The sequence below is a fragment of the Lonchura striata genome, chromosome 1 (genome assembly GCF_050655825.1).
Source record: "Lonchura striata isolate lonStrDom1 chromosome 1, ASM5065582v1, whole genome shotgun sequence".
NCBI classification, from domain to species: Eukaryota; Metazoa; Chordata; class Aves; order Passeriformes; family Estrildidae; genus Lonchura; species Lonchura striata.
The window spans coordinates 107,208,995-107,224,133 of NC_140703.1; the positions used below are offsets into that span (position 1 = coordinate 107,208,995).

The following is a 15,139-nucleotide window of genomic DNA, read 5'->3' on the forward strand; positions in this document are numbered from 1 at the left end:
ATATTCTTACCTTCCACTTATAATAATAATAATAATAATAATAAAAATAAAAATAATAATAAAAGAGTAGTTTAGTGACTATTGAAGTTTAAAGGTCTGAATTACAGCATGACAGGCTACCAATTACTTTCATACAAACAGTAGATACAAATGCATTCACCATGACTTTCATTCTGAGCCATAAGTTAAATTTTAGACAGGAATATTGTAATCTAAATGCTGAAATTATGTTAGTAGTGAGAAATCAAGGAAATGGTATCTAATCTTTTCCTTCATGACACGCTAATCAGTGACTTTTATTAGACACTTAAGAGCAAATACTTACAAGCATTAAATATCAGAAATTCTTGTGCTGGAAACTACTGCACTGACAAAACTGAGATGGCTCTAACCTAACCTTCACATTTAATCAGTACATTTCTCTGCTTAATAGTGCTTTTTCTCCTACTGTTAGCTTTGCGATGATGAAAAACACATTTTGGTTTTGTGTCAGTACTGGAAATAGGACTTGCAATCATAAAATCTTTTGCCACTCTGTGCTGTGCAAGTGATTGAACAAGAAATTCAGTCTGTCAAGCAACAGTCAATAGCCATCATGGCACTGATTTTGTGCTGATCAAGGTTTCTGGAGTGAAAGCTTGTGTTGTCCTGGGAATGCTGATGTCCTCAACAGCCCAGCAAAGTTCAAGATAAGTAGAGTTAAATGTAAGGCAAAATTTGTTATACAATAATGTTTGTCATATGGTGACATTATTTATATAACTTTACAGATTTATTTATGTTAATCATGAGGGACATAGAATATAACACTGAATATTAACATACACTAGCTAGGTAGCATATTAATATATGCTACAATTTGTATGGGTAGCGGAAGAGAAAAGGATTACATTTTCTTAACACTTTACCTTCTCAATTTACCATCATTAAATCCCTTACATTGGATTTCTATACATGATTTTTTGACTTTAATGATTCACTATGTTAAGGTATTCTTGGTTGGTTTCTGACAGTTACCTTGTGAGACAGCAATGCTCTGGTTTTGTAAATGCTGTTAGTATTAGTTACTGCAGGATTAAACAGCTGCTTTATTAACTGCTTCAAATATATTCTATTTCATTCTAAGGGATAATACTGGTTTTCAGCTGCAGAAAAACATGCAAAATTATGTTAGGGAGGATAAATTCTGATATTACAAACCTAGCACTGCTGAAATGCTTACATTTTCTTCTGTATTCCATTGAAATGTAAAGACTTCAAAATGGCAAAGCAACAAACAACTGTTTAAAAAGAAATATTTATAGCCAGAAAATAAGCATTGGGGTTTTTTTTGTCTCTACTGTGTTGCTTTAATCACTTCCACCTATCCAGCATAAACCAACTCAAAACCCATGGTGGCTGGCCATAACATGTAGTCTAGGATGTCTTTTGTGAGACTGTGTCCACCAGCCGGTGACTGATATTTCTTAAAGAAAAAGAGCTCAATTGATCAGTTGATTTGGAAGGAGTTTCTACAGACCCATTTATGACATGCAGCTTGAGCAGCCTCAGTGCTCATTTGGAACTGGTAAATAGAACTGGAAATCTACAGGACACCTGGCAAAGAAACAGTGGTCATTTCTTCTGCTGCAGCAGGCACTTAGATGTCTTGTGTTGCCAGGGCTGATGAAAAAAACATCATTCAGTCTTCACTGAGGATAAAATATAATACAAATTTTCTTGAAAAATGATCCTTAGCTGAATCAGAACCAGGAAGAGACAATCAAGGTAACTAAGCAGATAGACTTCTCAATTTTATTTTTGAAAGTAATCGAAACAAAACAGCATTAAAGGAGCCATTCTATAAATATAACCATGTTGAAAAAAACAAACTTCTTTAGGATGTTTCTGGGTGTCTTCTTTCCTTGCTATTTGTTTTGTACTTTTGTTTGTTGTTTACTTTTGGCAATTATATCTATATATAATAGATATATGCTTTAATGTATATATATACAGGGAAAAACACTCCTGCTGTGGACTCTTCATATGTTCTTGCATAATCTCAGTGAGAACAGGGGAAGTAACTTTTTATAATTTTACCCAGTTTTATGTTTTTAGTTTGATTAAGATTGGAAAAAAACAAAACAAAACAAAACATTAAAAAACCCCAAAATATTTCTGCTGTGCCAGAGAAAATGGTTGCAAGGAATCAGTACATTCAAGGGCAAAATCAAGGCAAGGTGTGGCAAGCAGAACGTGTGAGAAATGTCACACAAACCCTTCTTCTGAGTATGCTCACCCACACACAGGTGGCAGAGGTCTGGGGATGCAGAATGTCTTTCTGGGACCCCACTGATCCCCTCCTGCTCTGCCACTGAATTAATGATAAGAATTTAACAGTCTTTTGAGTGGAATTAATTGCTATACTCTGAGGATGCAAGTGGAAGAGATGGAAAGAGGAGAATAAGGAATTAATTCTTACACTGAAGTGTAGACAGTTCTGGGCTGGGTTTTTATGATCCACTTGAGTTTGTTCCTGGAGTTGGGTGTACCTAAAAATGGTGGTGGGATAGAGCTGAACTCAGACTAGTTTCTTATGCATATAATAAACACATTACATAATGGAATTATTGGAGTGGAATTTTGTTTTGTTTAATGTAGACATTCTACAATTAAATTTAACGTAAAACTTTTGAAAAATATGGTTATGTTACTGTCTTGTTACATTCCAGTATAAATAAAATGGAATTCAAGTAATGTTCTTACCCTATATTCATTTCATTTATCCTAATTTTCCATATTTGTGTTTGGATCAAAATTAATCTTAGTTCAAAATGTCCTTTTAATGTAGAATTTGCCACTTATGGATAAGTGTGTGTTTCACACACCTAATCAAAGTTGTGTTTTAGCATGTTTGAGAATGGTGCCTTGAGAATGCCAAGTGGTTTGTTTCCATAAAACTTTAAGTTAATTCTGATTTCCAGGCATCATTATCACTTAACGGTGACTGACACATATATTTCTATTTTTATTTAAATGAAACAAGCAGCACTATCCTGCATATGTGGGGTTCTCTAGAGGTTCTCTAAAGATCATCTTTTCACTGCCTATAATGAAAAGTTTGCACTGATGACTTTTTAAATAGGTATTGTTGCTTCTTCAAAGTGTTAAGACAGTAAGGAACAGTTTGTCTTGGATTACCATAAATAGGATAAGAGCACATTGAAATTGTACCTTCAACACTACATTCAGAGCAATGTGTTTGGAACTTTTATAAGATCCACAGTCATTTAAACCAGAGAAACAAGAAGGAAAATGAGACATTTGTATAATCTGATTATAACTATGTGTATTTTCTATTTAAAAATTGGGTCTTATTCCAAGAGAACAATGGAAAAATCTGAGGTCTCCTACCCAAAAGGGGAAAGTTCACAATAATTTTTTTTATTTGTCTTGAAGTCCAGTCATCAGAATAAGTATATTACCTTTCATTCTACTTATTGATTGTATTAAAACACTTAGAGATAAAAAAGGTGTGTATATTTTTAAATATTGGTCTAGAATATCAATCACAGACATGACTATATAATAAAAAAAGAAAGTCATAAATCAGCTCTGTCGCATGTCTTGTCAGAATTTAGGACAAAATCTGTTGCAGGAAGCTGGAAGACATTCATCGTTGTTATTTTGGAGCAGTAATATTTTGCCAGAAGGGAAAATGCTTTGCCTCAAATCAGTGTCAAATTTTGCAGCTGAATCCAAAACTTTCTTATGACTAAAGTTTCTGTTTTTCTCAGTTAGTCTCCTGTACTTGGAATTTAGTAGGAAATATTAAATGGATACAAATTCCTCATTAAAGTTCAGAAATTAATTCTAGAACCACACCACACTCTGCCATAAAAATACCTAGTAGCTCCTAATTTCCCATGAGCCAAGCAGAAAAGAACTGAGAATAACTGTCTTAAAGATGTACATAAAATTTTGTGTGTATATATCATATCTGTAAAAATATGTGAGATATATATATATATATACATAAACACAACATATATGTTGTTGGATGTGTAGGAACACTTGAGACATGCCTAAAGATGGAATTAAATACAGTCCCTTATTAAGAAGGAAATAAAGAAAGGATGATGGTGTAATAGTAGATGGCAAGATACAGAAAACAACTGTGGAGAGATTGGGAGGACATTGAAATAGTTTGAATTTACTTGTTGGGTTGTGTGAAATTGGCAAAACCAGTTACGTTTATTTCAGAACCCTGGTCTTAATCCCAGTCTATGGCAGGCAGAAAAGTAGCAAGTGGCAACCATTTTATTATATTTTTTGGGTGTACTCCTATGCTCTGTTAGTCAGCTATTACCGTCTTGACTCATTCCTTAAAGCTTTTTTTCTCCTGTGAATTAGGAGAAATGCTTTGAGCCTATGCAAGCTGAAGCAATAACCTACCTGCATGCACAGAGTTCAACTATGAGGAAAGTGATAGCATACCAAGCTCCTGCTTTGAAATTCTAGCCTGATGATTTCAGTCTTGTGATTCCATTTTTGTTTTACCAGAACGAAACACTCATTCCTTATTCACATTCTTCTTGGCATCCATGATTTCACAGACTTCTGTTGCATGCTTGGGGTTTAAAGGTCAGTCACATCTCATTCAGATGTTTTTGTATATCTTTGAAAATTCTTTCTGCCCTTTTCCACTTCTTTTCAAATCTTACTATCCTTTTAGGATATGACGACCATAAGTATTTTATACTCTCTTCCTTTCCTTATCATTTTTATATGTTTTGATTTTATTTTTCACTCATTACCCTTTTTACTCTTTCCCCTATAGATAATACTTTCATAGAACTCTTTATTATAATTGCAAATCTTTGACTAAGTAGTAAGGCTAGAAACTGCTGTTTACTGACTACCAGTGGTAACTCCTTTTCACTCTTTCCATGAAAAAAAATCAGGATTGCTTTCTTTAGTGTGCACAATTTCAATGTGTTCAGTTTTGGCTTATCCATTGTACTACCAAGTATTATCATGTTATTCTTCTTCAGCTCTTGACACTTTTCCCAAGATTCTGTTCATTTTATAAAAAAAAAAATGTTAATTTGAGGTTGGGACATGTAAAAATATTCAGTGTTTTTACTCTGTCATTGACACATTAGTACCACAGAATATGGTACGTTCTATACCTGTTCCTAGAACACAGTTTACAAAATACTAATCCTCACCATTGGCTACTCTTGTAGATATAAAAGTGTATGGTAAAATAGCTAAAGGATAGTAAGAAATTCCCTTATTGTAAAGGAAATAGAAAGCAGATATGACCAATGTGGCAGCCATCTAATCTAGCATTTTCTATCTGGTGCTGTTGCAGATAGTATGTTTCGAAGAGTGCTGTAGCAGACATATTTGCAACAACCTATTTGGAGTGTGTATTTCTTTTTCTGTTTATCTGACTTTACAGCTTGAAACAAGAAGCTTCAATCCTTCATCCTTTAGGTAATTTCTATCTCTCTTCAGGGCACAAGGTAATCTTCAACTGACAAGGGCACAAAGCTGCATTTTAGGGAGGCAGGTTGCTCCGTCATTTTCCACACGAATACATTGCATCTTTCTCTGATGTATGTGGCTCTGGCCCGAGTTAGAGGCAGAGTGCTGAGCTAATCACAGGTCTGCTCCAGCACAGCAGATCCTGTGAGATTACAGATGCTCCAAAACAAATACAGAATTTCCTGTCAATAGTACATAATTCCATCTGTAAACACATGGTAATGCATGTCAAAAAAGCCAGTTGACTATACTTGTAGGTCATTTTATACCTTATCCCTTTGTAAATATATGTGCTGGTATGAAATTCAGTATATAAAATATTGGATTTTAGAACCTTGATAAAAATTGTGCAAATATTCATGTTTTTCTTTTCCTGGAAGGAAAAGTTATAATTTCTTTAATTTTTCAAAAAGCTTTTTTTAATGACATAAGCAATTTAAATTGTTTTTATAAATATTTTTCTTGTCTTGTGGAATGGAGAAGACAACTCCAGCAGACTGCAATTGCAGATTGCAGTTACATTTTCTTTAGTTTAAAAGTGCTGGCGTGATAAGTGAAAATAATAACTGTTCTTTGTGTACAAAATACTTTCAACAACCAAATAAAAATCAGGACAGTTCGATTTCCTGCACCATCATGAGTAAATCTCTGTTCTGTGTTCAGTAAATCATTTGGCACCTTCTTGACAACTGAAAATGGGAACAATGGTATCTTTATAACTCACAGACGTGGTGCAATGGACTAAAACCACTAGTCACATTAAGTGATCATCTGATTAAACATCTGAGTGGTAATCCTAATCTAGCAGTTTTCTCAGTAAAAATCCTCAACTGTCCCTTAGTTAAGCTACTTCACAAAAAGAGACATTGATTCACCAGAAAAATCAAATATATATTGGTAGTTTGTATGTTTTAAAGGCTATATTTGAATAAGATGCAGAGTGTTTGAAGTGTTCTTGAGTCATCTGTTGACTTTTAAAATTGTTTTATAGTTTTCATTCTCATATAGAGTTAAAACCATTAGGTAATTTCATGTAACTGTCTAGAAGCCATATATCAAGATACTCATTCAAGAAATACTTTAAATTTCATCTGACTAGAGGAAGACTTGTGGACTGGCTAGCACATATTTTTCAACAGAACTCTAGTTTGGAATTTAAGCCGTATGAAAAGAATATGCTATTTTCCATGGAATGTGTGTCAATTACCGGAGTTGAGGGAAGATTTTTTAATTTTTTTTCCCCTACAAAATGTATGACAGCATATCAAACAGACAGACTGAATATTTTTCAGGAGGAAAAGGTGGCTCACATGGATACCATAGCATTTCATAAAGTTTCCAGTATGGCCAATGAATAAGAGGGAATACAATGCAGAATACAGTCTCAGCCTTAAATGGCAATATGTGACATTCAAAACACCATGAGAAACTTAGGGTTATATTTTTAAGGATTATTAATTTTTATTTTTTAATGGATTCAGTCTATCAGTTCAGTTTTTCTTATTCTATAAATAAATATAACTCATAATTTCCAAACCTGAATACCTTCCATTTGAATTGAAAAAAATATCAGATAACATGTACCTGAAGAAGTTATTTTGTTCCTATTTCATTCAACTATTCAAATGTTTAGTCTTCCGTATATATATTTCAAAATGTACTATTCCTTAACTCCAAAAAGTATCTTCATGCCTCTTGTAGATCAAATTTGATTTTTTTAATAATTATGAAAGTAGAAAATAATTTAGAAGACTTAGAATAATTTAAAGAATGTTGCTTTAGTTCTGCACTGAACATCTGAGACTATTGACCCCTTTTATAATGCAGTGTGGACTCAGAGAAATGATCAACCTATGTCTACATAGATTTTCCTCTAATTGCCACATGACTGATTTAAAAGTTTGAAAATTATCCTAAATATTAGATAATGGAGTAATTTGAATCAATGCCATTTCCAGATTGTGTTGCCATATAGATTTAGGTTTCCCTGTGAAGAGCAGTACTAGTCTCCAGTAAAGGTATGTCTTTCTTGATCATGCTCTCACCTAACACATCAGTGCTCATATAATTCTGTGATTTTTTTCTGTTATACAGCCCTGTACACTCACTATGTTAATTAGTATCTTAATTGTACATTCTTATATAAGATCCTAGCTTTATTTCTGTTTGCTAGTTTTCAGAGTTTTCTATGATTCTGCTGAAGATATAAATCACAGGACTTTGTTTTCTTATACTAAGTGCACAGAAAAATATATTCAACTCAAATATATTCTCACTTTCTTGCACCAGAACGTATCAAACTTACTCAAGTTTTTTTAATCAGCAGTGTGCACAGAACATAAAATATTATATAAACTCCTTTGCAGGTGAAGACATACAACTAAATTTTGCTTTCACCTGCATGTGTTTAAACACAGAACATGTTTGTGTATATGATATTTCTGTAAAAAAAGGGGGTCCCTGATGTGATGTTTTTCACTGCATAAAGCAAAATAAGCAGCACAGCTTGAGTAAGAAACACATGTCAGATAAAGAAGAAAAACACTTGTGGTTAAGGGCATAAATATTAAATTTTGTCACACTTCAGTCCTTTTGCAGAAGTGCTCACCAGAATGGTGCTGACTCTTAGCAACTATTGCATCAAAGTCTACAGTCAGAAGTGCAGGAATTTTTTTTTATGACAGGATGCTGTTAAAGAAACAAACTGTAATTCATTATTTTCTAAAATTTCTGACCCTCTAGCAAATATAATTCCTCAGTTTCATCCACAGTTAGACATCTTCAGCATTAGCAGGCCAAATCCTTATTTGTTTTGAAGTCAGTAATCCTGTGACATAAATTTATTTCTCATCATCATCTAAATTTCTTTAAAAATTCACTTCATGGACCTGTGTAGATAAATACTGAAAAACTTCCTCTTTCTGATTGCCATTAGTATAAGAAATTACTTGCTTTTAAATAGCTTTATTGACCTTTTATGCCCTGGATTCATTTGTCTCAGTATCTTCCACAGAACAATATTTAGATTTGTTAATTTTGTATTTGCATGATAGTTCTGGGAAGTTATGCAGAATGCACTCATGCTTCTAATTCTTCTTTCTTTTATCAAGGCATACCAAATTTTCAAGCTGATGCTATTTTACTCTTTTTCTATTTGTTACTGGAACTCTTAATGTTCTTGGAGGCTTTGAAAGGCTTCACATAGTAGTTCTCATCTCTTTTGAGGCTTTTTGTATATATTTTAATTTTTTTCAAGGATTTTCTAGGAACTACGAGCTCTTCTTTTATGATTCTTCATGATCAATCATTGTGCTTTCCAGTTTGCCATCTTGGATGAATATATAATGCAATTACATAAGGTTGGGTGTGGATATACAAATATGTGTTTGTATATGCACATGTATATAGGCATATGCATATGAACAAATATGTTTAAACACTCATATGGTTATGAGTGTGTATACATACATAACATATATAGAAAATGCTCATATTCTTAATGGCATGTTTAGGCATATAAGAAGCACACAGGTCCTAGTTGCCAGTGTCTAGCTCTATAAAACTATCACAAAACAAGATTTCCCTCTGGTGCTCTTTCTAAGGACTCCAGCTCTTCATGACACTTTCAGAAGTGTAGTGTACAGCAGTATCTGTGCATCACTGTGACAAAGCACTTTTTGTCTTCTGCAAATTGAAGTTCATTACATTAGTGCTGATGTTCTCTTAGCAGGTGGTCGATGTCAATTATTTTTTGCTTCTGTGTAATGAAAGCTGCTACATATTCATTTCAATTCTGTTACAGACCTCTGAAGTTCTGACAAGCTGTGAGCAGTTCTTCTATCAGGTAAACTTATGAACAGCTTCCTAATAGTTGGAATCATCTTGTCCTGACTAACCTGGATTTCTCACAACTTGTCTCTATGTTTGCCTCATACACAGTTGAGGTTGTCCTTTTCCTTTCTCAATTTTTAGAGCTTGTTGCAGAAGACAGGCATCCAGACCTCCCTTGCTCCCTTACAACAGCTGTTGCCAAGTGTTGGACAAGGTGATTTTATTTTAACAGGTGCATGCACAAGATAATTTACATTGATCTGAGACTTGGACTATGTCCACGTGAGAAACTTACCTTGCCCTTGTCCAAGCCAGCACTAATTTCTAGTCAGATCAAACTGAGTTCTGTTCCTCTGGAAATAACAGCCTCAAGACTATGTGCCAGTACCAGTCACATGGACACAAACCAACCTAATCCTGAATCTTGAATAAAGTGCTCTTGACTATACACTATTCAGATTAAAACAAAACAAAACAAAACGAAACAAAAAATTCACTAAACCAGAATATGGTATCACATTAAAAATCTCTTCCTAGTCTTCAACCTGCTGCAGTACAGAAATTCTCAGTTTAATTTCCAGGATTTTGCCATAGCTTTGATATATTTTATGCACACACACACACACACACACACACACTCATACATGCATATATATAACCCCTAACTCTGAATCTATGGGATTTTTAAAAAAATAATTTTCTAGTTATTAAAAAAAATGTCTGAAACAATGGATCTTTTTCAAAGCCTTTGTTTGTCTTATGACTCATTAGTGGGACAGTAACTCACTGGGTACTCATATTACACTGGCAACTAAATATGTTGAGAAACATCCAAGTTATGCTCATATAAATCTCCCTAACAGCCAGCTAGAGCACTCCCTCTACTATGTGCAGACACACTGCCAGTCATAAAGAAAAGATGGTTGAAAAGTTTTACTTTGTGTCCCTCTAGACAATAAGTCATCAGAATTCATTTTTATGACTGAAGGCATAAAGAGTTTAGTGGCTGTGGAGCTGCCTCTGTTTACCAGAATTGGCTTTCTGGACTTGCACAATGCAGTGTGCATCAGGCAGGTAGGAATTTGCTATCAGCAGTATAAAAACATCTGTCATGCTGTCAAGTTTAATGAGAGGGAGGCATGGAAGAAAATATTGCAATCTAGAGATACAATTAGATCTGTGGAGGAAAAGTTTGAGCCGCATAACTTGTTCATTGAAACACAAAATGACCAACTCACACACACTGGCTGGGGCAGGAAGGCACCTCTGGAAATCACCTGGTCCAAGCCTCTACTCAGAGCAGGGTCAACAACAGCAGGGTAGCCAGGAGTGTGTCCAGCTGGGTTTTTAATATCTCTAAGTGTAGAGGCTCCTCAGCTTCTCTAGACAACTTTTCTGGGTGTGACCTTCTTCCTCTCAATGAAAATTTTACTTATGTTTAAGTCTCATTTTGTGCCCTCTGCCTGAGAAAACTTTGTCCTCTTTACTCCCCCATGAGGAAGCATGACCCCTCTGAGTGTTCTCTTTTCCAGACTGACAAATCACATTTATTTCAGCCTCTTCTTTCGTGCCAGAAGCTTCAGTCCTTGAGCCCCTTGAGACTGGATTCACTCCAGTCTGTTTACATCTCTCTCATACTGGGAAGCCCAGTACTGGACCCAGCACTTCAGATTTGTCTTGCCAGAGTAGAGAAAGGATCACTTCCTTTGACCTGCTATCAACTCTTTTGCATAATGCAGCCCAGGGTACCTTTATCCTTCTTGGCTGCAAAGGCAACCTGCAAACTCGTGTCCAGACTTCATGTCCACCAGGACACCCAGGACATTCCCTGCAAACTACTTGCCAGATGGAGCATACCCTGGTACTTGGGTTATTCCTCCCCGTGATCAAGATGTGGCTTTCACCGTTGTTGATCTCCATTTCTCCAGCTTCTCAAGGTCTTCCTGAATAAAAGGACACCAATCTGGTGCATCAGCCACTCTTTCAAGTATTGTATCATCTGTAAAATCACTGAAGGTGTGCTGTATCTTATCATCTGGATCATTAATTATAATGCTGAACGGTATTGGCACTATTACAATTACCCAGGGGAGAATCTGTATGATGTTGCAGAACTGACATTCAATGCTTATGAAAAAAGTTATATTCAGACATTATATTAGAAACAGCTTTCCTACCATCTTGACTATTAGATCAAAATGTTTCCATTACTTTTTTGAGTTGTCTTTTTAATTTCATCTATTTTTAAGAAAACTTTTCTTCTTTATTGATGAAAAAAGTAATGTTTAAAAAACAAAGCCTAACGATTTTTAAACTATCATGACATTGATCTTAAACTATGATAATACTGAAGAGTACTGATCTAATACTATGAAAATTTTGAAGAGTATTGTTCATGCTCTTTGTGTTGGACTTTGTTACAATAAACATAATTTCAGTTTTCAGTACTGAAGTTTTCAGTAGATGGTCATCTAAAAGGCACATCATTGTCAAATTATAAAGAGATAAGTTATTATAGTTTGTGTTAATCTTCCTTTTCAGATTTCAGTGGTCACTCTACTTTTTATTTCAGAAGACTAAAGACTATTTACTCAGTTCTTCAAGAAGTTCAATGATGTTTCAGTAATTAAACTTCATTATGCTATCTACTAGAGCTCTTGCACTAGACTAAAATTCAGCTGCTGTCTTCTTGAATGACTTTTATTACTCTTGTTCATGTTGTGCCCTTGGAAATTGAACATTAACAAAGATTTCTCCATCAGGGGTGACAAAGTGTTAGACCATGAGGTGATAAAAAGGAAAGAGATGGCAGACATAAAAGGAAGTGTTTTTACATCTGTAAATACTGCTAAAACAACATCAGAAAATATTTTAGTACCAAGCTTCAAGTAAGCCCTGTTCATTTGATGTCCACATGAACCTTTGCCTTTTTTTTTCCCAGAAACTGTTCCTAGGCATGTATTATCCAAGCACACAATGTATTGCTGTTTTCTTGTATTCATGATTTATGGCCAGATAGCATCCAACCACTAAAGGTAGAAAAACATATTGGAAACATAGTGGAAATTGCCACTGTAATGCTTCACATATACTTGATAAGTATAGATCTGCAAACATACTTGAATCAGCATATAGATCATAAAATAATAGAATCAGAATTATTAAGATTGGAAAAGGTCTCAAAGGTCGAGTTCTACCATTAACCAGATAATATTTATGTTTCTGTTGGCATCTAAAAGAAGAGACATAGATAATCATGCTTCTTCAGAACAAGAGGATATTCAGGGTAATCAAGTCTAATTCTTTTGATCTCTGGGATATCACACCTTTAGCAATTGACAAAAATCCACCTGAGTTTTATTATCCACCTGCCCTATAAAATCACACTTCTGTCTTCCTGTCTACTTCCATCCATTTATTTTTGTGTCAGTCCGGTCCTTTAGTTTAAAGAGGAGTTTTCACTTTCTGTTCTTCTTCCCTTTCTCTGTACCCCTGTCCTTCCCACTCCCTGCCAGAAGGAAATATCACAAGGCATCTTTCCTCCTTGGTTTTGTAGCCTTATTAAGCCACGCATTAGTCTACCAGCTATAGTATCATCCTTCTTCTATTTGATAACAGTTTCTGTCATTCACCAGTCTACAAGGCCTCCCCTGGAGTGCTCCAGTGGCTCTGCACATAGGAAATGTACAGACAGAGAAGTACAGACACTGTAGTATCATTGCTAATATTAATTTTTGTATATTTAAGTTCTTAAAAATATTTGTAGGTTGTTATATTTGTGATCTAAGAAGAAAATGAAAAAAGGAAAAGAGGGAGGAAAAAGCTCAAGCTTGTAAATTTCATTAATATCTTTGTTCAGAGTAACTGCAGTTTTTAAAAAATTGTAATTAAATGAAGTATCAGTTAATAACAGCACAGTCTACTGTAGTAATGTAGCTGTATTTTCATGGATATTGTACCTATATGTCTTGCATTTTCCTGTAAATTAAGTGGCAGTCATTCAGCACTTTTTCTGCAAAGTTTAAAAGAAATTTTCAAAAGGCAAAATATTCAAAATTCCACTTTTCCTCTAATCTCTAGTTTAGTTCCTTTCCCTCCCTTGTGCCTAAAAATTGATCTTTGTCATAGTCTATGCAATGAGAAAAGCCTGCAGGGCCTGCACAATAATTGTGTCTCCAAGTAGTTTGATAAGATTATTTTTGGGTGAAACCTCAGGAATACCATTCAGCAATGTCAACTGAAAGATCTGTTACAGTTATAAAGGATGTACATAAATGGTGCAGTGTACTGGCTTCATATAGGAAAAATAATGAGCTACTTCCATGACACTGTGTACAGCAATGTTTATCAGGCTGTGATTTTTGGATCAATGGATGTTCTTAGGTATTCAGAAGGAGTGCAGCAAAATGTCTTTTTTTCTTATATGGAAGAAATACAGGAACATTGAAAATGTAACCTACATTCTGTACAGCAGTAATTGAATTTTGTTTTGGCATTATTTCATATTATGGATGGATTTTTTTTTTTTTTGTGTTTGTTTGCATGGGTGTGCTTGTGCATGCATATACTATATTTCTGTATTTGTATGTTTCTATATTTTAACAAGGTATCCTGCAAATTTAAAAAGTTTGAAAATCAAAACAGTTGTTCTTAATTATTCCTTCTATCTCTATCACAGTATGCAAGTGCAGTAATGAAGAAAGTCAAGAACTGTGCATGCCACCAGCAATATCAATGCTGAGGAAGTCATGCAGCTTGTCTGAGCCCTCATCATTTCTTTCCAGCAGGTCAAGAACTAGTTCAAAAGTAATGATTCTCTTGAATGGCAGTGTGCTCTTTCTTGAATTTTCCTTTTAGAGAATTAGAACTAAATGTATTCCTGAATTCCCAAATTTTTGTGCTAGACTTGAATCACACTGACAGCCAATATGACCAATATTTTTTTTTCTTCATTCATAGCTAGGTCACAAACAAACTTTAACCCAAAAATCTATTTTTTTCAACTTTAAGAAATGAATCTATGTTTACATGTATGATTGGATTGTGAGTTTGGAAAAAGAAAAATTGCAAAAGTTTGTGAGACAACATTATGTCTATAAGGTATTAATAGATATTCTGGTTGACTCGTTCCCTTTACCCCCAGTCTTAAGTGACTAAAATACATACTTTTGAACTTCTTCACTCTACTTGTGTATATATATGAAGGATTATATTCAATTATATAAAGGAAACTTATTCAAGTTCTTATGGGAAAAATCCACATAATAATGATAGCATTCATTTTAATTCTAAGTTTCTTCTTTTATACTTATGTGTAATATTTATTTTCTTCTGTAGATTGCAGTTTGATAATTGTAATTATTCACAATAACTTTGAGGAAATAAAAGGATAAGCCCTTATAATATACTCCCTACATTCTTTCACTCATATATATTGAAGCAGTCAGATCGACATTTAGCTTTTAACACTGAATTTCTGCTTTAAAGTATGTAAAATGGAATATTTGACAATATTGCTATCAAAAATTAATCCTAACACTCATTCTGGCAAGAAACATCTCTTTCTCAAACAGGGAAGAATGGGAAGAGGAAGCATTCCTGCTTCTGAGGTATCCTTTATTGCCTATATTGCCTCATGCAATGCTATCAAGATCAATAAGACTTGTTATAGAGTGACTTAATGAAGTCACTTTGGATAAATTATTCACCAAGAACTTTGCCATTTTAATGGCATTTTAAGACAATTATTTCACAAATCTCAAAGGCATGTCAATTT

The 15,139-nt window shown here is 34.3% G+C and overlaps 1 protein-coding gene and 1 long non-coding RNA gene across 4 annotated transcripts in view; both read left to right on the forward strand.

The window, feature by feature from the left end:
* Window positions 1-15,139, forward strand: part of IL1RAPL1 (interleukin 1 receptor accessory protein like 1) — a 678,558-nt gene that overhangs the window by 254,144 nt on the left and 409,275 nt on the right. The gene's annotated exons all lie outside the window — the stretch shown is intronic.
* LOC110483263 (uncharacterized) overlaps window positions 1,763-15,139 on the forward strand; it is a 28,992-nt gene continuing 15,615 nt past the window's right edge. The window contains exon 1 of the long non-coding RNA XR_002467541.4: window positions 1,763-14,972. This is a non-coding gene — a long non-coding RNA (uncharacterized LOC110483263). The remainder of the gene's footprint in view (window positions 14,973-15,139) is intronic.